The sequence below is a fragment of the Hemitrygon akajei genome, chromosome 6 (genome assembly GCF_048418815.1).
Source record: "Hemitrygon akajei chromosome 6, sHemAka1.3, whole genome shotgun sequence".
Lineage (NCBI taxonomy): Eukaryota > Metazoa > Chordata > Chondrichthyes > Myliobatiformes > Dasyatidae > Hemitrygon > Hemitrygon akajei.
In genome coordinates this window covers 57230477-57256087 of record NC_133129.1, presented here as the reverse complement: position 1 = coordinate 57256087, position 25611 = coordinate 57230477, and the positions used below count along the sequence as shown (strand labels likewise).

General features: G+C 37.5%; 1 protein-coding gene across 1 annotated transcript in view; it reads left to right on the top strand.

Moving 5' to 3' along the window:
* The window catches only part of LOC140729077 (receptor-type tyrosine-protein phosphatase delta-like), a 2395537-nt gene that overhangs the window by 1188994 nt on the left and 1180932 nt on the right, over window positions 1-25611 (top strand). The window contains exon 7 of the mRNA XM_073048383.1: window positions 13576-13624. The gene's annotated coding sequence lies outside the window, so the exon portion shown is untranslated. The remainder of the gene's footprint in view (window positions 1-13575; window positions 13625-25611) is intronic.

Genomic DNA, 25611 nt, shown 5'->3' with positions numbered 1-25611 from the left:
AATATGATACATGTCCCTATAATGATCCATTAGCTAGCTTGATTTCACTGAAATAAACTACACAAGTATTCTCTTGCATTTACTTTTGAAAGGAGTGACAACTTCACATCTGATCACTAGAAGTTGGAAACTTCCTAACATGATGTGTTTAGTAGTTAAAATTTAATAAGACAGAGCAACATGCTATTTTCAATCTTTGAGAAAAACAACAGCTGGATTTTATTAACATAAATATGGTTAATTATGTTTTGATTTCAACAATTATATGAATTCTAGATAGGTGTTCATGCAAAAGTCTTTCTTCAGAAAGAGCTCAACGAGTTAATGCAGCAAGGATGATACTGTTGGAATGAGCTTCACAGATACACTGATGAAATCAAAATATTTATTTACATACTTCTCCCTATAGCAATATTTCTACGTTCACTCATTTCAATATGCTTTTACAGGTGGAATTAAAGCCAAATGTAGTATGACTTCTGGTTGTACGGTTGGATGTTTACAATTGATTACAATTGTAATTACAATTATTCCAAAATTTCCCATTTAATGTGTTGCCTTCCTTGAAATGATCTTATCTTCATGAATTAAAATAACAGCTAATTTAATTTAGTCTTATCTTCCAGTGCAAGTGTGAGAATGTAGGATGCACAAAATAGTTTAACTGGTAGTCGATCTTGATTGGATGCTTCATTTTACTCTCCTTTCCCATGTCAAGCTTACATATTCATTTACTTCTACAAGATTTCTAGGAATGAAATTCATTGAAATCATATAAAGAAAACAATTCTCATAAATTTCAATGAAAATGTATGGTTTCTATTTTATGTGTGGGTATGAATTGATAGCAAATTGTCAAATTACGATGATCGAGAAGGAACAAATGCTTTTTAGAGTTTGTTAAATTTCTGATTTTGGGGGAGAAAAGAATTGCACCCTGAAACTGTAAATGAAGTCCACATTTGGGTTTCCCAGTGGATGGTGTACCAATAAAGAAGATCCCTTTCTTTCTTATGTATAGCAAACTTGTGTTGATAAATTAAATTTGATCAAATTTAATTTGTTTGCAGTAGTATTACTTTATCTATTGTGTGTGAGTTATATGTAATGTGTTATGTACCATGGTCCGGAGGAACTTGTTTCATTTGGTGGTAAACATGTATACAGTTGAATGACAATAAACTTGAATGTAGATTTGAATGACAGTTTGTGTGAGGTACATCTTTAGATAAACTATTAGACAATTTTGAACCTTGACTTTGATATAAAACCTAAACCTGCCTGTTTATTTCCTGATGAGTCTTATCTTCTACAAATGATTTGAATTAAAATGCAAATACAATAAATGTCATTGTGATTAGGTTGCATGCAGTGTTCACTTCCAGCTACCTCTTTCAAAGCAACGTGGCTGGGATAGGAAGCAGACATTGTTTTCCTGACAGTTTCCTGATGGACAGACAGATTTTTCCACTTGTGGTAGAAACTTATTTAAGATTCCTTCTTAAATAATTCTGAGTAATTTATAGGGTAAAGCAATTCCTTGTGAAGTTGGTACAAAGAGAGAGATATAATGTTCAGCAAAGGTGACTTTTATGCTGGAGAATATTCATTTGACTATAAAATTGGATAGCGTTGCCATTTACTTAGGCATTGTTACAAAAACAATCTCTCATCAAACCCCTTAGTTTCATCTCATTGCCTCCAAACAGAAAAGGCACTGAGTACAAAATTAAAATAATCCTTAAAATACATTGAAAGGAATGCTGTTCTTTTTTTCAATTAAGAAATAATCAGAAATATAATTATTTGCTGGCTAAATTTGTAAGCACTGTAATTGATGTATTCAAATTAATTTTACTCAGTCATGACAAAGACCTCCAGCTTCATTGGTATTAGTTTATAGGCTGTTTAAAAAGAAATATTCAGTGAATAGCATGATATTTCCCTTATCATCAGAAAACATATCATCCAACCAGCTCAAGGCTCAAATGGTGAACCAAAATACAGGCTCACAACTTAATGAGGACACAGAATCCAATGCTGTCATTTTTCAACAGCTACTTTTTTCTACTGATTAAAGAAGTGGTCTGCTAATCAGGGCAATGAACATAAATTGTAAGAGTATTTGCTGTAAGTATGTCATCTTAATATAGTTACTTAAACATTCAAATGGAGGAGTACTAGGTGTAGTCAACTTTTCATATAATGCCTGCTTTTAAAGTTTATAACAAAAGTCAAAAATATTGTATATGCCAGAAGTCTAAAATAAAAGCAGAAAATGGCAGAAATACTCAGCATTTCAGGCAGCATCTGTGATAAAGCAAACAGAATTAATATTTCAGGTCAAAGGCCCTTCATTAGAAATCTGTCTTCTCTCTGTATCCAAAGTTCAAAGGATTGGTCATTTGAACTAATAAACAAAGGTATCTCATTCATAAAATAACTTCAATTGTGTGAAGAAGCATCTCTCTTCTTCATGTCACCTATGGTTGACTTCAATTAGAGTCATGTACACACAGAAATAAATTGATCCATGAAATATTAATAAAAGAGAACAAACAAATATAGGGTCTCCCCAGCTTAAAAACACCTGGAGATGGGTGGGCTAGATTTGCCAGCAGATGAAAGGCTTCAGGCATCTTGTGCCATATGGGAGCTTGGTTTATGGCAGCATTTCTGACTTGCCAACCTAACTAACATGTCCAGGTTATGAATGGTTCACAAGAACTGGGGGGATTGTGGAGATGTCCTGTACAAGATATGGTCTGATGTCTACATTGATCCACAGAGCTAACATGCACTCCTGATGATGAACAACATTGATAGTCATGGCACATAACAATCTTGCTGGGAAATTGAATGCAAGAACATTAAACATGTTGTAGCAACCAACTAAACATGAAGTATGTTGCAATTGTTCACCATATTCAATGGAAAGCATTCCAAGTTTCTTTGAGACCCAGCTGTGCAACAAATGTACTTGATTACTTTGCTCCTAGCCTAAGCAAAGTTGTATAATAATTCTACAGTACAAATACAAGAGCTCAGTTGTAGCGATGTCAACAGTTAACTAGCTAACACTGCTTCTTAAGTCAGTCGAGACTCAATCAACCTTAAAATAACAGTTAAATTGAGTAATTAACATACATGAGCTATTAAACAATATATATTCACCACACAACTGCTCTCTTTAAAATAAAAATGGAATGGAAAATACTGCATGCATAACTGCATAGGGAACTGATTTGCACTAGCAAATTAACACTTTAGTTGTTGACATTTAAGTCTGGTTCCATGCCAAGGATTATTGTTCTTGTGTGACTGCTCATCAATCCAGTTGTGTTGATACCTCACTTTGGATGCTGGTGACAATGAGGACTCATCATTTTGACACCCTCATAAATCTCACTGATTCTAGACCTCAGCTTAACTCTATTGTTTCCTGTTCTGCAGCTATCATGTCCCTAATCGTATGTCTGATCACAATCAGGTTTACATTTATTGACATTATGGCTTTCATACTTTTTCCTTTGGACCCTTTCTGGGAAACCTTCTCAATGAATGCATTCCCTTTTTCTGTACTGGAATTCATGTCTGTACTCTGGTTGTCTTATCGTCATGTACTCTTTTTTTCTGTTTTTTTTCTCTGCACTTCTTCCCTTTTGAAATCATTCTTTATGGACTCCAATTCTACTTGCTTTTCATAGAATTTTCCAACGTTATCTTGCTTGGAGTCTGTTCTAACATGTAGGAGTGACTACATTCTAAGCATGTATTCTATCTATCTATCTATCTATCAATCACTCACTCTCACTCATCTACTCCTGTAATGGATTCTGAAGTACTGCCATAATACTGACTATTTTTACAACTCATCCAATTACATTTGATATTTACTCTTTCAGGAATTCCATAATAATCTGGCAGATACATACCCAAAAATTTCATGTGTTCAATAGTCTGACTCTCATGCAAAAATGATTAGTGGAATGCCTCAGTGCTCACAAATCCATTGACCTTTCAACACCATCAAAGCAGCTTCCTTGCGGACCCTGTTCCATTCTAACCACACACCAGACATGAACAGTGTCACTCTCTAGTCCCTCTCTATAACCCACCAGCTAAATTTCCTTCTCTGGCATTGACAGGCAGTCTTCTCTTCAAATTATTAAAGATGACCTGGAATTCTCAGGACACCTACACGACCAAGTCCCAGATTGAGTGAGAACATGGCAATAAATGGGTGGGGTGTTGGTACAGCTGAGTGATGTTCTACGTCCAGTAAAGATTGAAACTATGTCTTCCAGAGGGATAACTGGTCAAGTTCATTTGGGAGTTCAGACTGTTTGTCATAGAGCACCAAATGGCAATTATTGGGTATGCCAAGTCAAATGACATTGGCCTAGATTTTCCTAGATGTTGTGGTTTAATGTGATCTCACTTTAAACTAAAAAAAACTGGAATTAATGTTAAATTATTGTAACTGGATGGTTAATGATCAGTGCAGACTCGACGGGGCAATGGGCAATGGGCCAATTTCAATGCTGAATCTCTTTGTAACTCTGAAACCCTGCTTCAGTTTCAACAGCTACCTACACAGGAGGGGCAATTTGCAGTAGGTAAACAACCTACAGTGCTTTGGGATGTGGGAGGAGGAAATCTGGACTAAACCCAACAGTCACAGGAACGACATGCAAACTCCACACAGGCAGTGTTGTACCGTTGTGCTGCTTCACTGTGAACTTGTCCTTTCTTTTTAAGTTCCCCATGGCAGAACATGTTAGTTGGATTATATTATAGACCACCCAACAGTCCACAGAATTTAGAGGAACCTCTTTGTAAGGTTGTGATAGTGGCTGATTTTAACTTTCCACATATTGACTAGGACTCCCATACTGTAAAAGAGCTAGATGGCATAGAGTTTATTAAATATGTTCAGGAAAGTTTCCTTAATCAGTACATAGAGGTCCTAATTAGAGACAGTGCGATACTAGACTTCATATTATGGAATGAAACAGGGCAGGTGACAGAAGTTTGTGCAGGGGAATATTTATCATCTAGTGATCATACTGCCATTAGTTTCAAGATAATCATGGAGAAGGATAGGTCTGGTCCTCGGGTTGAGATTCTAAATTGGAGAAAGGCCAATTTTGATGGTTTCAGAAAGGATCTGGCAAGTGTAGATTGGGACAGGTTGATTACTGGCAAATGTGTACTTGGAAAATGGAAGGCTTTCAAGAATGAAATTTTGAGAGTATGGAGTTCATATGCTCCTGCTGGAATAAAGAGCTAGGGTAACAGCTTTAGGGAACTTTGGTTTTCGAGATATATTGAGGCTCTGGTTAAGAAAAAGGAGGTGCATAGCATGTATAGGCAAGAAGGATCAAATATAGTACTTCAAGAGAACCATTAGAAATGCAAGAGAACACTTAAAATGGAAATCAGGAGGACTAAAAGAAGGCATGAGGTTGCTCCAGCAGACAAGCTGAAGGAAAATCCCAAACAGAAGAATAGTAAGGGACAATATTGGTCCTCTGGAAAATCAGTGTTGTCATTTATGCATAGAACAGAAAGAGATGGGGGAGATCGTAAATGGATTTTTTTGCATCGGTATTTACTCAAGAGATGGACACAGAATCTATAGAAGTGAGGCAAAGCAGCTGAAAGATCATGAACCATTTACAGATTAAGGAGGAGGAGGTGTTTGCTGTCATGAAGCAAATGATGGTAGATAAATCCCCAGTGCCTGAGAAGATGTTCCCTCAGACCTTGTAGGAGGCTCTAACAGAGATATTTAAAACGTCCTTACCCACAGGTGAGATGTCAGGGGAATGGAGGATAGCTAATGTTGTTCCATTGTTTAAGAAAGGCTCTAAGAATAAACCAGGAAATTATAGGCCACTGAGCCTGACATCAGTTGTGTGTAAATTATTGGAAAGTATTCTAACAAACTGGATATATGAGTACTTGGATAGACAGGGACTGATTAGGGATAGAAAACGTGACTGCACGTGATAGGTCATGTCTAACTAATTTTGTAAAGTTTTTCAAGGAGGTTACCAGAAAAGATGATGAAAGCAAGATAGTGGCTGTTGTCTACGTGGACACTAGCAAGATATTTGACAAGGTCCCACATGTGAGGTTGGTCAAGGAGATTCAGTTCCTTGGTATTAAAGGTAAGGTGGTAAACTGGTTTCGACACTGGCGTTGTGGGGGTAGCCAGAGAGTGGTAGGAGATGGTTGCTTCTCTGACTGCAGGCCTGTTACTAGTGGTGTGCTGCAAGGATCAAGCTGCTTCGTAATTCCTTGAAGGTGGCACCACAGGTGGACAGGGTCGTAAAGAAAGCTTTTGGCACATCGGCCTTCATAAATCAAAGTATTCATACAGGAGTCGGGAAGTTATGTTGAAGTTGTATAAGATGTTGATGTGGCCTGATTTGGAATATTCTGTGCAGTTTTGGTCACCTACCTACAGGAAATACGTCAATAAGATTGAAAGAGTGCACAAAAAATTTAAAATGATGTTGCCTGGATTTGAGCAGCTGAGTTATAAGGAAAGATTGAATAGATTAGGACTTTATTCCCTGTAGGATAGAAGAATAAGGAAAGATTTAACAGAGGTATACAAAAGTATGAGGGGTATAGATAAAGTAAATACAAGCAGGCTTTTTCCAATTAAGTTGGGTGAGACTGGAATTTGAGGTCATGGGTTAAGGACAAAAGATAAAATGATTAAGGGGGAACACAAAGGGAATTTCTTCACCTTGATGGTGGTGGGAATGTGGAACGAGTGCCACTGGAAGTTGTGGATATAGGATCATTTTTAACTTTTAAGAGAAATTTGGATTGGTATATGGATGGGGGTGGTATGGAAGGCTGTAGTCCAGCTGCAGGTTGATGGGATTAGGCAGTTGGATAGTTCAGCATGGACTAGATGGGCCTAAGGGCCTGTTTCTGTATGGTAATGTTCTATGCCTCTAAGCTGCTACATCCATCACTCTACTTCACTTCAAGTCCAGTGAAGACTTCCAGACATACTGTGATACTACAGGTTTTTGTGAGGGAATCCATCTCCTTAACACACACCAGCCAGACCTGCTTTATGATTAGTCTCATCATTCATTAAAACAGAAATTCCTAAAAGTGAATTTGCAAGAAGTTATTTGTTTTACTTACTGTACAAACTTATATTCAACAAACTTATATTTTGAGTTGTTATTTTTAAAAAATTAGTTAAAGTAGTTTAGTAATTTCTAAATTTCTCTATATATCTGCTGTCCAGTACAGCCTTGCCACGTCATCCTAGAAGACAGTGGGATTGGGACACTCCCTATGATTGGATTCACATATTTGCACAGAATGGGGAGAGTGAGAGAAATGGCAAATCATGGCAACTTATCTGATATTATATGAATTGAACATCCTTTATGTTTCTGCAGCATGACTTTCAATAGCGGGAGTGCAAATGAACATTTGATAAATTGTGCTGTCAGGTATTCGGGGAAAATTCCTCATTTCCAAATCCCACCAGATCCCAAACTTGGATGACTCTCTCAGAAACTCTAATTGCTGACATTTTTGGCTAATTTATTAAACCATTCGTGGTACAAAAGCTTTCTACTGCATATCATTAGACATGAGAAAGTCTGCAGATGCTGGAAAAAGTAACACTGACAAAATGCTAGAAGAACTCAGCAGGCCAGGCAGCATCTATGGAAACGAACATAGTTAATGTTTCGTGCCAAGACCCTTCTTCAGTTCCTCCAGCATTTTGTGTCTACTGCATATCAATTCTTTTACTGTGCACAAAGCCAACTAATACCAGTACTTAGCTTTGGATTCCTCTTAAAATTAGTTTGCACATTTTGTATGCTCTGCTGAGAGATTTATTTGTCATGTTTATTTTTCTCTGCCTTGCAGCCGGAGTTTATTTTAGTCATATAAATGGAAGGAACACGTGAAAAGCCACTGTTGATCTTTTGTGTTGCCTCCAGGCAGTAATATGTTTTTTAAAAACATTGGCTTCTTTTGAAGGCCACACTTTTAACAACCTTTCAGACTTAATAAGAATGCACATAAAATGAAAGGAGTGCATCAGACTGTTGGGTCTGCAGAGCCCAAACAGAATGTGAAATCACGGGGAACATTTGATCATGTAGAAAGCTTTTAGAGCTTTGTTTTTTATGTAGTGGAGATTATTTAATTCATCCATCCATTACATGATATTATAAGACCTGTTGTTGTAGTATTTGCTAACTATTAGCAGCTGATTTTGTTCTCAAACATATGAACAAATTGTACTTTCCCCATGGATTGGATGTCTGGACAGGCAATTCCAGGTGAACACAAGGAAGCTGCAAAACACCTAACTTCTGCTCCACTGGGGAATTCTCTTTCAAAACAATATAATTTTGCAGTAATTGTTTGATGTATAACATTACTACCATCCATTGAGTGCAAAGATAAATTCCTAATGTAATTGTCTATTTGGCTTTTATCTGTCTAAAGGGTGGACGGCCATCTGGTTCGAATGGTGAGGAGTATACTTAGAATAACTAATGCAATAAACATTGGAAACATTTGCTGGAAGGGTGATAGGCAGAAACTGTGATGGTCACATATGTTTGTATTTTAAATTGAATGTAGAATCCATTGGCTCACTATTCTCTTGCAATATAGGGTGGTAAAGTGCAAGTTTGGATAGTGAGATATGCTAAACTACTGTGAATTTGCACAGCAGTCAAGGATGTCACTGTGTTTACTGTTGCATGCAAAACACCTACTTGGAGCCACAGGTGAGAGCTGAGTGTCCAGTGGGTGCCAAAGGTGAGTGAGCTGCCCCAGAATGGACACAACATGCCCCTTCACCAGAAGAGTTACCCCTCCCTGGACACCCCATGCACCTCCCATAAAGACAGGAGAAGGGCAGAGAAATAAATATGGTTACATTTAAATAAAGATTTATAACATCTATTGAAATATCAAGGTTTACAGGAACTATACTAGTGAAATGTAAATAAATCCTGCTTCACAAATCTCTTCCTTCTGCTTTTTCACAGTTAATTGTCTGTGAAGTAGTGATCTCATAATATTTTATATAAAGGTCTCATCTCCTTTGTGGCTTCCTTTGTAAAATAAAAAAAGATCAATTTCTTCCCTCACTTTTTTAATCAATTTTAAATTGAGGACTGAACCAAAAACAATGCTCTCCTCATGCACTCACTTAAAATCATTCATAGTTTTAAAGCTGCTGCTATTGGTCCTCGTCTTTAGGTCTTCTCTTCATTGAAATTGAATGAGGATGTCCCAACATAGTTTTATGCAATGCCCCCATTCTCTAACATTCTAATGTTTAGGAAGGACAAAGCTTACACACGGGGTGGATAATCTTTCCTCAGACTACTGTGTGCAAGGACCTTTCTCTCTTGACTTCCAATAATTAGATACTAGAAACAGTTGATTGGGCAATGGTAATGGAGTGACTGAGTGGTATGAGTTACTAACGGTGCTGGGTGGAAGATCCAAATGAGTGTACAGAGATGCAAGCTGTCTTAATGACTATCACCCGGTAGCACTCACATCTACAGTGATGAAATGCTTTCAGTCATGACTAGACTGAACTCCTGTCTCAGCAAAGACCTGAACCTATTGCAATTTGCCTATCACCACAAAAAGTCAATGGCAGACACAATCTCAATGACTTCACACAGCCTTAGACCACCAGGACAACACAAACACCTATGTCAGGGTGCTGTTCATCGACTATCGCTCAGCATTTAATCCCATCATTCCCACAGTCCTGGTTGAGAAGCTGCAGAACCTGGAACTCTGTACCTCCCTCTGCAAATGGATCCTCAGCTTCCTAACGGGAACACCACAATCTGTGTGGATTGGTGATACTATTTCCTCCTTGTTGACAATTAACACTGATGCAGCTCGGGTTTGTGCTTAGCCTATTGCTCTACTCGCATAATACCCATGACTGTGTGGCTAGGTATAGCTCAAATACATTTTATAAATTTGCTGATATTACAATCATTGTTGGTAGAATCTCAGATGGAAATGAGAGGCTGTACAGGAGTGAGATATGCCAACTGGTGAAGCGGTGTCGCAGCAACAACCTGGCACTCAACGTCAGTAAGACGACAAAGCTGATTGTGGACTTCAGGAAGGATAAGACGAAGGAACATATACCAATCCTCATAGAGGGATCAGAAGTGGAGAGAGTGAGCAGTTTCAAGTACCTGGGTGTCAAGATCTCTGAGGACTAACCTGGTCCCAACATATCGATACAGTTATTAAAAAGGCAAGACAGCGATTATACTTCATTAGGAGTTTAAAGAGATTTGGTATGTCAACAAATACACTCAAGAACTTCTATAGATGTACCATGGAGAGTATTCTGACAGGCTGCATCCCTGCTTGGTATGGAGGGGCTACTGCACAGGACCGAAAGAAGCTGTAGAAGGTTGTAAATCTAGTCAGCTCCATCTTGGGTACTAGCCTACAAAGTACCCAGGACATCTTCAGGGAACGGTGTCTCAGAAAGGTAGTGTCCATTATTAATTACCTCCAGCACCCAGGGCAAGCCCTTTTCTCACTGTTACCATCAGGTAGGAGGGACAGAAGCCTGAAGACACACACTCAGTGATTCAGGAACAGCTTCTTCCCCTCTGCCGTCCGCTTCCTAAATGGACATTGAACCCTTGGACACTATCTCACTTTTTTAATATATATTATTTCTGCTTTTTGCGCAATTTTCAATTTATTCAGAATATGAATAGATTTATGATTTACTTATTTATTATTCTTAGTTTTTTCTTCTTCTATATTATGTATTGCATTGAACTGCTGCTGCTGAGTTAACAAATTTCACATCAGATGCTGGTGATAATAAACCTGATTCTGATTCATTCATTTGTTTATTCACTTTCATTTTCTGTAAATACCTGCAAGAAAGTCAGTCTTAAGATGGTATATGGTAACATATAGTGTATGTAATTTGATAATAAATATTCTTAAAATGTTGAAAAATTAACATTAAATATGTGCTCAGTTCTGGTCGCCTCACTACAGGAAGGATGTGGAAACCATAGAAAGGGTGCAGAGGACACTTACGAGGATGTTGCCTGGATTGGGGAACATGCCTTATGATAACAGGTTGAGTGAACTTGGCCTTTTCTCCTTGGAGTGACGGATGATGAGAGGTGACCTGACAGAGGTGTATAAGATGATGAGAGGCATCGATCGTGTGGATAGCCAGAGGCTTTTTCCCAGGGCTGAAATAGTGCCACAAGAGGGCATAGGTTTAAGGTGCTGGGGAATAGGTACAGAGGAGATGTCAGGGGTAAGTTTTTTATGCAGAGAGTGGTGAGTGCGTGGAATGGGCTGCTGGCAATAGCGGATACAATAGGGTCTTTGAAGAGACTTTTGGATAGGTACATGGAGCTTAGAGAAATAGAGGGCTATAGGTAACCCTAGTAATTTCTAAGGTAGGGACATATTCTGCACAACTTTGTAGGCCAGAGGGCCTGTATTGTGCTGTAGGTTTTCTATGTTTCTATGTTTCTAATATAACACATCAAATATTTATACGGCATGTTGTTTTTGATGCTGGTTGAGAAGAGGGTATGTAGCAAAATAAATGAAGTTGCTCATTCATCTGTCAAGTCTGTTCAATTGTTTTGTTTTATCATAGTTATGCAACATACAACTGAGAAGCTATGTCGGTCCCACACCCTACATCCGGTATTTGAGAAAGATCGACCAATCCCAATCCTGAAAATTTCAGATGGATTAGAATCTAGAATCCTGTCAGATAGCATGTTGCCGGTTTTCAAGAGAGAAAAAGTGTTTTCAAATTTATTCTTAAATACTACCAATGTTACATTCATTTTCTTTTATCCTAAACACTCCAACCATTGATTTTTGATTTTCACAGAGAGAAAAAATGGTTCTGTTTCTACTCCTTGTCATATTACACCCTTTAGTTGGAGAAACCCTTATTTTGCTGAACAACCAGCAAAAGCATTATGTCCTCAGTTTATTTTTTGCCAACAACTTTGGCAGGACAAACATCTCTTGCCCCAAGGGCACAACAGAAGTCAGAATTGAACAGAAGATAAAAGAAATTTGGTAAACTGCAAGGAGGGTGGGAGTAGCGGTAATGTCTCTCGGCAGGAAAAACAGAAATGACCATATGGGGTATATGTTGTAAATAAGTTTGTCTCGTCAGTAAGTGAATGGGGCTGTTTAAAGAGTGAGAATATCGATAAAAGAATGTGGACATGTTGGAGCCCTGAAATGCGGAGCAGGAAGACATGCCGGGTAACTCAGGCCAAACATGTCGTCGACTCCCAGAGGAGAAAAAGAAAATAAAGGGGAAAATAAGCACCAAAAAAAACCAGATCTAATGTCATGATTGGACGACTGATACAGATTTAATAACACTTTTCAAATCAGGTCTTGAAATGATATGTGAATCTGTTGGCAAAGTCCAAGGTACTACGAACTGAACCAGTAATGTATTTCTTCAATTGAGCAGTGGATGATTAAAATAGCAAATGAATGCAGCTCCTACATTGTTTAAAAAACAACAGGGATGGAGCAGGAGCAAGTTCTTTAGACAAGTTCACATGTATGTTTTATGTATTTTTATGGTTACGTTCACTCAGAAGAGAGAAGGTTGTGCATCACTAGTTCAGGATTATAATGGCTAATCAGAAGGATGCCTGCACATCAAAAATGTATTAGCATCATTTTTCAGTAATCACTTAATGTATAATGCTGGTAGCATTCTTTGATAAAAAAATAAACAAAATGTTCAACTGGGTATGAGGCTTCCTATGAATTAATTATAAAGGGTAGACTCTCAGCTGGTTTAAATGTTGAGGATCATACTCAGAACAGCAAATTAAATTGGTGTGGAAATTTTTCTTGGAGGAGTGAAGGGAAGCAGCTATTATGGACACATATGTTTGTTTTGGAATTGAGTGAATTCTATTGGCACATTGTCCTGCTTTACATATGTTTGTGCTAAAATTCATTGGCCTAAAGATCGTATTGCACAACCTTATTTAATCACCAGAAGTTTAGTCTTTATGGACAAAGCCAACTGATAAATATGATTGGGTATTTTATGGACAAGTTACACAGTACTAAATGTTGTCACTGCCTGCATGGTTGGAGGTGGACATGCATAGTGATATCAAATGGTTGCTCAGTACATCTTAGTATTAATCTGTGTCAGAACCCATGAATACCAGATCCCACAGCCCATTGGTATTGGTAGTTTAAATGACACTATCCTTAATATTCCAAGTTACAGACTCGAGCAAGGGTTTCTTTTATTAATACTAATTCACTTCATATAAATTAACTATGATTAAGTGAAGATCTAACATTATGAAGCTTCTGCAAAAACATATGATTTTATTACAACTTTTGCTGATGTTCTGATTGATTTTTCCAAATGTGTTTTGATGTATTGATTTATCATATTCCTAACCAAAATATTTACAAATTTTCTTTCTGAAGTCATATTTCATTCTAATTTTTGCTCTCCTTATTTCAAAGGTCTCAGGATAGTGCACGCTGTATTGAATTCCAAAGCCGCAGCCTCAGGGTAACGTAAATACATTTTCGTGACTTTTTCTGTATAATTAATAACAATACAGAGAAATGCTTAAACAGACCAAGTACATTCTTTGTGAAATATGATGATTTATTTCAGTACTGGTCAAAATATATATTCTAATCCTAATTTGCTGAATTATACAGTACCTATAGAAAGTATTCAAGTCCCCCATCTGCCCCCCTTTGGTAGTTTCCATGTTTAATTGTTTTACAATATTGAATCATAGTAGATTTAATTTGGCAATTTTTGACACTGATCAACAGAAAAATACTCTTTCGTGTCAAAGTGAAAACAAAACTCTACAAACTGATCTAAATTAATTGCAAATATAAAACACAAAATAATGAATAGCATAAGCATAATTCAGCCCCTTTAATTATGACACAACACGTCATCACTGCTGCAGCCAATTGGTTTTAGAAGTCACATAATTAAATGGGAACTGCTCTGTGAGCACTCAAATTGTTTCAATTGATTGTAGTAAAAATACACCTGTATCTGGAAGGTCAAACTGCAGGTGAGTCAGTATCCTGGCAAAAACTACACCATCAGACAAAAGAACACTCCAAACAACTCCATGAAAAGGTTGTTGAAAAGCACAAGTCAGGAGGTGGATACAAGAACATTTCCAAGTCACTGAATATCCCTTGGAGTACAGTTATGTCAATCGTCAAGAAATGGAAAGAATATGGCACAGTTGTAAATCTGCCTAGAGTAGGCTGTCCTCAAAAACTGAATCACCGTGGGTCTGGTGAGGGAGTACACTAAGAGATCTATGACAACTCTGGAGGAGTTACAAACTTCAGTGGCTGAGATGGGAGAGACTGCATATACAACAGATGTTGCTCAGGTTCTTCACTAGTTGCAGCTTTGTGGGAGGGTGGCAAAGAGAAAGCCACTTCTGGAAAAAACTCACATGAAATCTTGGCTAGAATTTGCCAGAAGGCATGTGGGAGACTCTGAGGTAAGCTGAAAGAAGGTTTTACTGTCTGATAAAAGCAAAATTGAGCTTTTTTGGCCATCAAAATAAACACCCAAACACTTCATATCATCAAAAACATACCATTTCTACCATGGAGCATGGTGGTGGCTGCATCGTGCTGTGGGGATGCTTCACTGCATCAGGCCCTGGAAGGCTTGTGAAGGTAGTGGGTAAAATGAATGCAGCAAAATACTGGGAAATCCTGGAGGAAAATCTGATGCAGTCTGCAAGAGAACTGTGACTTTGGAGAAGATTTGTTTTCCAGCAAGACAGTGGCCCCAAGCATAAAGCCAAAGCTACCCAGGAATTGCTTACAAACAAAAAAGTTAATATCCGCAAGTGGCCAAGTCAGTCCAGATGTCAATCCAATTGAAAATTTGTGGCTGGAGTTGAAACAGGCTCTCATGATCCCCAGGCAATTTGAGAGAGCTTGAGCAGTTTTGTAAAGAAGAATGGGAAAAAATTGCAGTATTCATATATGTAAAGCTGATCGAGAGCTATCAACATAGACTCAAGGCTATAATTACTGCCAAAAGGGGCATCTACTAAATACTGACTTGAAAGCAATCAATTATTTTTGGTTTTATATTTGTAATTAATTTAAATCACTTTGTGGAGATTTGTTTTCACTTTGACACAAAAGAGCGTTTTTCTGTCGATCAGTGTTTAAAAAAAAGCCAGACTAAATCCACTGTGATTCAATGTTGTAAAACAATGGAACATGAAAAATTCTGGGGGGAGGGGTGCAGAATACTTTTTTATAGGCACTGTATGGTTTGATTTCATCAACAAAGTATTTCTGAACATAGTTTCAAAAGGTAATTTTAATGTTATTTATAGTTTTAAACCTGATTCTACTCTCCTGAAGTTGCCTAGAATCATTATGTGGTACTATTTTTATGCACTATAATTCACGTAGATTGTATTATCTCAGTTTACACAGCAATTTGTGCCTTGTGAACAGCTGTTTCCTTGGTTATCAACTACTTCATACCTCAATGACAACTGCAGATTATGTTGAATGTTTTTAATCCATAAGTAAATGTTGTTGTACCTAACTGCTAAGAAATACAACTGTCAGTCTCACCTGAGATTTGTTTATATCTGCTTGTGGTGAGGCATGGTCTGACATAAAATGTTGTAGAGAAGCAAGTATAAGATCTCTTAACATCTTTGTGCATTCACTTTCAATAGTTGACTGAACAAGCTTAGAAAAATAATTTACCTGAGAACTAGAAAATACAAAAGATTATTTTATGATATCAGGTGAATCACCCTTTGAGTTGAAAGTTTGTATCCCTTGTTAATGATTGATAGGTAGCCTTTGTTCATGATTAGAGTTTAGTGAGATGAAAGGCCTATATGGATAATACGTAGAATAAGAAGTGTCAGTCTTCAACTTCTAGAAAGCAATGAGTACTTGATATTAACATTGGTTGCAGTCTTAAATGTCATTTGAGCATCATGCTGAACTCTGGAATCAAAAGTTGGAAATTCGTATAAATATCCACTAATCTATATTCAGTGATAAACTGATCCAGTTGTATTATGTTCTTCACCTGTATTTCCAAGGGAATTTCCCAAGTAACCACTGAAACCTTGGTGAAGGTTGACAAAACTTTTGAGGAGCCATTTATCTCTGGATTATCCTCCAAAGTAAGGCAGGAGATTAGACTTTCCTTTTTTTCTCTGTCTCCCAGAGACACCATGAATTCAGAAGGTAGAATTACCATAGCACTGTGTTTCTATTGAATGAAGTCTTAAATAAATGTTCTTTTCCTTTCTAATCTCTGCTCTAAAATCACATCATATTTTCTGGATCTACACAACTAATCAACTAGAGAGGACAAAGAATTAATTTGTGCACATTGATTGTTTTCCATTGGGTCACTATTGAGTTATTTCCCTTAAAACCTCCAAATGAAAGACAGTAAAGTTCCTAATTATATCTCTTTCTGATGTAATAATTTGACAGATATTTGGAAGTGTGGACTTGTTTTAACAAAGCAGTCCACAGAAGATAGGTGGACTCGTTCTTAGACTCGTGTTCTTAGGTGGCATGTTCTTAGACTCATTGCAAACGTTGTAGTTAAAGTTTGATGTTCTTAGATATGAAGTAAATACAGAACCCACATGAAGCAGATTAGCATTTTGAGTGGAATATGAAGCAAATTGTGTTCGTTTAGTAGTGTTGAAATTTCAATTTAATTATATGGGAATTAGACCGAATTTTTCCTATTATCTTCCTATTGACTATTATGTCGTTGTCTGGTAAGCAGCTATTTTTTTATATTATAAATGCTACCAGTCAAACGTTAATCAGAAGCAAAGAAATTAACTTTAAAATGGGTGAAGTGTATCTGTTGCACCAATATCATCCTTTAGTTTAAGAAAAACATCAAAATATCACAAGCCGGAGATATATTTTCTCAGTGTACTGCCTTTAGCAAATAAAAAAAACTTTTTTGAAAAAAGGCTACCTGCCCCCAGGTGGCTACACAACCGTGTGATTTTTCTGCAAAAGAAATATCATTATTGTGATTCCTTAAAGAGAAGGACTGATAGATTGAATTTTATTTGGTGCTTCCTGCTGCCAATATTAAATTTAACCATTCCTAGGTGGAATGTGAACTTTATACTCACTACTCTGTGTAGACCTTTGACACCCCCCCCCCAACTTTCCAAAGTCCTCAGCTGAGAATTCTATAAACAAAGACTTTACTATCCAGTTGTGTCCCGTATCTTCCAGCAAAACAATCTTATTGAAGTATCTTGCACGACAATCTAACAGATGCATCAGCATTCAATTGATAGGAATCAGAATACCTGGTCAGTGGGATGCATTGCCTAAAAGCCTTTGCTATGGTATATGGTAGAAGGAAAGAGGTATGCTTTATCAATCTGTTCTTCAGTTTCCACAACATCTAATGCGTATTTTTGCTGCAGCATTTACCAGCATCATAGGAGGTCTCATTAAGCTTAAATTATCTTTCTGTCAGTTTTCAACAAATTACCCTGATTTGTAGACTAAGAAGTGAAAGGTTCATCATAAATGATAAGTAAGGTATTTTGCTACTTCCTCCTCCTTTACATCTTCACAAAAATAAAAGAGAACTAAAAATGTAATTACTGGGGAAAAAAAACTCCAAGCAAATAATGTGATAATATGGCATGTAAATTGAGTTGAGGAAATTATGAGTGAGCTGCTGATGGTTTGGTATGGGAGGAGGAGTTATTTAGAAATATGGAAGACTATTTGATTAATCTCTTTATAGAAGTATCATCCTGAAAATAACCTGAGTATTATTTGCCATATCTATATTTTCCAAAAACTTATTTGCTTAGAAAAAAGCAACGAGAAAGCATTCAATAAATAGCATACTGTATTTTTTTACTTGAAAAAGGATTGCTTTCCTCAGTGTGACTTTGGGGTATGCTCGTTGTATCTCATATGCCTGGTTTGAGTGCTGAATTCTACTTTTTTCTCAAGTTTTCTTTTGCCTGGAGTCCTTTGGGGTTGTGCAGTGGAGAAAGAGAGCTTGCCATCAGAATTCTACACTTATCGTCAGAAGATAAACCTCCAAGGTCTTAGCCCCAAAACCATTGCAATTTTCCCTGGTTTAGGACAGGTTGTCAGCTGTGAGCTTGGTTGTAAGAGGATGGATGTGCATCAGTGAAAACTCATTAAAGCTGGGACAGATTTATGGCTGATAACAACAGAGCAGATTGTTGTTCACAGTAATACAGACACATGCGTGTTTTCATCTAGTTTAACTGTTTTGTAGCTTGAACCAGCACTCAGCACACAGAATTCCATTCTCAGATGATCGTTTTATTCCTAGTTTTGGCTCCTACAGTTTGCAGGGAAAAATTTCATATTAGTGCATAAATAACTTCTCATGAAGATGGGAAAGAATATAGAGTACAGACGTTTATGGGGCAAGACTGCGAGAAATTTTTTATGTGTGAGTGTGTAGCTGCATTCAGGGTCGGAGAGAGAGAGAGAGATGCCGTTTAAATTTTAGTTTTATTTAGAGATACAGCAAAGAACAGACCCTTCCGGGCCAATGAACTGTGCCACCCAAAATCTCACCTATTTAACCCTAGCTTAATAACAGGGGCAATTAACCCACCCAACTCACCAATTAACCTACTAACTGGTGCATCTTTGGACTGTGGAAGGAAACTAAGGTATGCAGAGGAAACCCATGCAGTCACAGGGAGAACGTACAAACTCCTTACAGAAGGTGCCAGGACTGAACTCCAAACTCTGACACCCTGAGCTGTAATAGCTTATGCTACCCACCACACTACCGTGATGTATCAGGGATACTAACTCCTTGGAACCTACCTTAATTTATTATCCCCTACACTGAATTGTATTCTATACTGCATCTGTCTCTCTGTCTCTGCTTCTCTCTCTCTCTCTCTCTCTCTCTCTCTCTCTCTCTCTCTCTCTCTCTCTCTCTCTCTCTCTCTCTGTATCTCTCTTTCACCAACACCCTCACCCTCCCTCTCTTGTCATCTCTCTGTCTCTCTCCCCTTTCTCCCCACTGTCTTCCCCATCTCTCTCTGTCTCCCCCTCTCCCCCTCTCTCCCCCTCCCTCTCCCCACCCGATCTTCTCCTCCCCATCTTTCCCCCTCTCTCCCCTCCCTCATCTTCCCCTCTCTCCCCCTCACCCGTCTATCTCCTCCTCCCTCTCCCCCTCCTCCCCTCTCTCCCCTCTCTCTCCCCCTCTCCCTGCCACCCAACACATGTACTCATGTACAAAAATTCCTATACTCTTGCCCTGTAAATTCCTGTACTCTGTAATCTTATGCATCTTTATGAGAAGTTAGTAACAAACTATGTTTTTAAATGAAATACAGAACAAATGAGAAGACTACTGCAGCACAATAAACTGTGTATTAGTTTCTAATATTTATCAATGGAGGAATTCATCTGGATCGTGTTCTTTCGACTGTAAATGAACAAAGTTAGTGCAGACACCTGGTGCAGATAATGGACTGCCTTCATATAATGCTATCAACGATTGCATCCTCCAAACCTTTATTTTGATTGTAACATTCAAGATGATTGTTGAAGTAGTTACTACTAGTTAAAGTAGTGAAAATATTTGATTTTCACTCCTGGCTATTTCTGGCATCTCCAATCTAACAATCAGTGACAAAAGTTACTGCTTTTTGAATACATACATAACGCAATTAATGCTATTTATAAACTGTTGGCTTGAAAAGCACAGAGTTGTGTCTAACAACCACACAAGCGCATGCAATTGATGCTAGTTTGAACCTTCAGCAGCAGTCTCCTGCTCCAGTTAAGCGGTCTAGTGTCCCAAATAAATGAAAGGAATCATGACTATTTTCTCAATTGGTTTCAGTTCTGTAAGAGTTGTCATAAATAAGAGGCTGCCCTGATTAACCGATGGCCCAATTAACAGATGTCCACTGTACTTGAAATAGAATTGCTAAACGTTAGCTTCAGAACAATGAACTAAATGGATTGTACTTGTTGTTCTGCTACAGATCAAAGGCTATGTGTCCTCAATATTATGTAAAAGACTGTAATGTCAAGTTATAAAGACCAATGGGCCAATATAATAGTTGTTACAGAGACCAAAGTATTGTTGATATTGATTGCCAGAAGGTGAGAAGGTACTAACTGAGTCTGTGTTACACCGTGTCCATGATGAAAAATGAACTCAAAGCATACAAGTTTATGGCTTGCACTCAATCTATCCGAAATTAGTCCCTTTGACAAACGTGCAGAGGTCATTTAGTTTTAGGTAACATGAACAAACGCTGAAAGCAGATGTTCATCTCCTTATGTACATCTTCAAGAAGTCTGGTGGTAAATGTGGAAAATGAGGGGCCAAATTAACACAAAATTATCAGTGTCCTCTGCAGCCACCAAAGAAATGTAAGTTGGAATGATATTAAAGATAACTTCTTTTAGAAAGCTTGGAGAAAGGTGAATATTCAGAATTAGAATCAGATTTATTTACAATGACTTACATGATATAGATTTTTTCTTCTTTTGTTGCAGCAGCATAATGCAAAAATGTAAAATTAATATAAATTACAAAATCGAATAGTACAAAGTGTAAAACCATAACAAGTCATGTTTATGGACTACTCAGAAATCTGAAGGCAGAGGAAAAGCTGTTCCTGAGGCATTGAGTGCCACTTCAGGCTCCTATAACCACCTCCATGATGGTAGTAACAAGAAGAGGGCATGTCCTGGATGATGCAGGTCAGTAGTGATTCTTGAGGTACTGCCTGTTAAAGATGTCCTCAACGGTAGGAAGGATTATGCCCTTAATGAAACTGATTGAGTCTACAACCCTCTGCAGGCTCTTGCAGACTTGTGTCCAGCAATCAGACCATTAGTTGTCCACACGGAATTGAAGCAGCCTAATAATGATGTCTCCCTTTCCAAGAAGCTGCCTGAGGACCTTCAGTTAGCTGTATCACACCAATGCAATTTCCATAAGTTGACATAAAGGGTTGAGCCAACTAGTTTCAGGGCAAGAATTATTCACTGTTGACATTAGCAGATTATGTCATGTAAATTCAACCCCCAGACACATTTGCTGGCCATTTAAATTGCCTGTCACACAGAAGAGTAAATATTAGTGCACAGGAGAATGAGTAAATATTAACCCAACATTTTGCAATCCATTCACCTGTTGAAATAAACTACTTTCAAAACTGACAGAGCATAGCATGGATGAAAAGACCAGGAAATGGTTATAATTCCATTGACTTTAATCTGTATAAATTTTTTTTTGGAAGATTTGCACTCAGGTTGCCTGGAAAACATTGGGGGCTATTACCAACAATGCTTAAAATGTTGAATATATTTAGAATCAGAGCTAGAAATTCAGTTGAATAGTCAGTTACATTGCATACTAGAAACTGGTGCCTATAGCTTTAATGTCCTTCAGGCAATCAGCTTGCTGGGTTTTCAATAATCTGATGCTGTGAAATTATCTCATTTGCATTATTTTGTTTGAGCCTCTGAGGGATTATGTGCAATGGTTAAAGCTACAACAATGAAAATCAGCAGTCTTACACCAATTTACTAACTGGTTTTAATATTCAATAACTGTTTCCTTGAATTTAATACAGTGGATTCCAGTTAATTGGGCCATTGGTTAATCAGGGCAATCACTTATTCTGGACTACTCTCAAAAGAGAAAAGAATGAATAGAGAAAATTACTGCCATCCACTTTGTTTATTTGGGACACTATGGCACTTAATTGGGACAGGAGAGTTGCCAAATCAGTTCTAACTAGTGTCAGTCACGCGCACTTCTGGCCAATGGATGCTACACTATGCTTAGAGTGAACAGTTTTTAAATAACATTAATTGCTTGCATTTGTGTCATAAAGCAGTGATCTTTGTCACAGAATGTTGCTAGTACACCACTTCAACAGGTGGGAAAAGCCAGATGAGGTTAGTTGGCAGTTCTCATACCTCAGTGAGATAGGGTCATCCCTGCCCTGACGTGCAAAGTCAGCTCCAGCGGAGATCTACAGTGAGATCCAACAGCCAGGAAGACAGCTCTGCAATGCTCAATGGAGAGCAAAGGGCATAATGAGGACACTCAGTGGAACCAAGGAAGAACCCAGTTGTGACATTGTCTCATACTACTGGACCCAGACTTCTAAAGTCAAGAGATCAGAACTACCCCATTGTAACAGCTTTTGCACCTTAAAAATTCTCCCACGCAGACTCTGCTCTCCACGTTGCATATGGCGGACAGCCACCAGTAGTATAGGTAGTGTTCTATGTATCAAGGATTATTTTGAAGTAGTGAAAATCTTGTGTTATCTCTACAGACTAAATGGACAAGTTATTAAATACCAGCTGGATTTTTCATCCAGAAAGTTATAAATTTATCATTGTGGACCAGCAGAAAGGAGTGTTCATTTAAAAGAAAGGTTGAATGAAATATGGGAATTAGACATTGACAACTAAGTGAACATTTCTTGCCAATGAGGAAGAGTTGTCCATGAGCTTAACTGACATGTATGATATCTCTTTTTATTATTTAATCATAAATAAAATAACATTTATTTCTGTCTTATGTTCAGTCAAAAGTAAGACAAGTTTGAGGACATTGATAACAGTTCAACCAGGCAAAAAATAGATGATACCATGCAGATGTAGAAATTGAACCTCCAATGCATGCACTAAATATGCACTGTTGTCAACAATATGCAATAAACTCTGTTCTTGAAATATGATTCAAAACTGAAAGTTGAAAGGAATGTATATTAACTTCCATTAGGCAAAACAAGAAGGACAAAATGGAGATTTGCTTTCTACACATTTTGAGAATTGGTTGTGGGTGAACAAGTTGCTTTAGGCTTGATATGAGCAAAAAAATATAAAACAAACATGATTGGATAAGAGCAAAAGAGAAATTAGGTGAGAATCCCGGCCTTCCCCAGAAAGCTGCAGATAAGCTGAATACACTGCAAAAAAAAAAAATCTGGAAATGAACACATTTATTAAAGCAGTTACATCTGTACCTGACAGGGAATGGAATTTCAGTGTCATAAATATGTGATAGGAACAAGATAATCAAACACATTGTGGAATATAGTGGCCATGCAAATATACTAAAAAAGAAAGAATGCATACTGATCAATGCACCTGTCAGTGCTCTGCAAATTTACTTCTGGATGATTTGCTGTGTGAGCCTGTGCAGATTTTTTTATTTCAGAGAGCACATATGTAGACCGGTATATGTAGATCATGGAGCAAATTGCGTGTGGATTTTGAAACAAAGAAGGCTGAACATCTTTTTCTTCTGTTCTTATTCTCCTATGGCAATTGGTGACATCTTCCATGAAAAGAGGTGCTTCCAGGCTTGTGCCCATGTTTGTACAAGTGAAGCCACCAGACAATAATGTGTGAAAATTATTCATCATTGCAGAATTGCTGAGAATTGTTCTAGGTAACCTCATTTCAACTTCAGCTTTCTGAAACAATATAAAGAATATTTACTTTTGTTTTTAACAGTATTTTTTTTTTGTTTTGCAGAATGACTTCTTAGTGCCCATAAGAAAAAAATAGTTTCTTACATTGTTAATTCTAATGTAGAGGTGAAACCTAGTTTTCAGACTGAATGTTTCATTTGAGTTTGTTCCATTACACGTGCAGTTGAGTCCTTATTTAGAAAACAGCCATACTAGCTCAATTTACAGCTTGCAAGTCAAACGTACTTGTTCCTGTGACATTTAAATGGTTTGAAGTAGATAACCTCGATATATTGTTTCATTGCTTATGAGATTGTTCAGGCGCATGGCTATATGAAACAGAACATAATGGTAAATGTGTTATTGTACTTGCTAATTTTAGACAGAATGAGATCATATTCTTTATGGAGTGAACCCTCCTCTCCATTACAACCCTTGTAAAATGCAGAATGTCACATTGCATACCGTGCATTTTAATTTGCTTTTATGTCTGTTTTTCTATCTTGAAAAAAGCTAAAACACGATTATAAAGAGAGTTTGATTTAATTTATTATGAATTTAGCATGTTGCTGTGAGATACTGGTATTCAAGTGGAATTATCACTTCTATGAACTGAACTTTTTTGTTGGTTTGGTCTCTACCTCTTCAGCATGCAAGCTTTTCATGTCCTGCCATCTGTAAAATAAAGATCTGTTGTTTTTAATTCAATATATGCCACAAGTAATTGCTACAGCCCATGCTACACAGTCAAATTAAACAACATCAATAAATCCAGAAGATAAAACTGATCGGCAGTGCATGAGCATGTCAACACTGTGTAATTCGGTTACGTGTGAATTTAATTAGTTTATTTAATTTTAGGGTTCAGGGCAATTAACTTGTTGGTTTCAAACAAGATTGGATTTAAAGCTGCATTGTTCACCAGAGACAGAATTATTGTTTAAAATAATCTGCACAGTAACCTCATTGGAAGGATAAAAACCTGTCTCAATACTGTATAGGGTATGAATATTTTGATGTCCTATTAATCGTGTAACACTTTAAGCTTAACTCTGTTCTTAAGCATAAATCTTCACCGTCTGGGTAGAAATAAGGGGAAAAGTGAACAATAATTGATTATTTGCATTCAATAGCTAGTTGACTAAATCTCAAAAAAGTTTGTAATACTTCATATGTTTTGTAACTAAACATTACAAATTTAAATATACAATAAGAAAGATGATAAATTATTTTCTATGTTATGGGAAATTTAAGGTCTGTTTGATTAGAATAAGTTCTGCAACAGTTCTACATGTTTTTAACTGCATTGAGTATTGTTGTATGGGTTACTGATTCTGGTCCCTCTTTTACCACTTATGCTCTCTATTAGTCAGCCTTTCTGTCCGCAAACTACAGTGAGATAGCCACTGAGATTCTGTGCAAGTACCTGTTCTTCATCCAGGATACCTACACTGTAAGAAAGTTATTTAGTCCTTGAAGAGTGGAAGCCAAAAGTGTCCAGAGTCTTGCATCACCTTGGTTTCATGGATGCAGCTTGTGCTGTGCCTGCCATGTGACCTGATTGCTTTGCTTTGAGACTGATACCTCAGTGGACCCAGCTATTCAGAGTCCAGAGTGAGTCATCCTGGAGCAAGAGCTGACTTGGAACCTTCTGAGGCATTGTGGTAACATGGGATGCCATAGTGCTTTTGTAAGCATTTGAATTCTTCAAATCAATCCAATGGCATGTATGGTTAATTAATCATTTTGCTCAGATGGTAACTGATATTACAATTCTTATTCCAAATAACAGCCACTATAATGACTTCATTCATCCAGACAATATATCATTTTGGGAATGCTTCTGCAAAAAAGGATTAAGCTTTGCTCCTGTGCCTGATAACCAAAAAACAACACCCTGAAAGAGCAAACATCTGTTCCTTCTGTCACCAGCTCTCCCAACAGTAAGAAATATTGTGCCATCAGCTTGGATCCAGTGAAAAGGAGAAAGGAAAAAGAATGC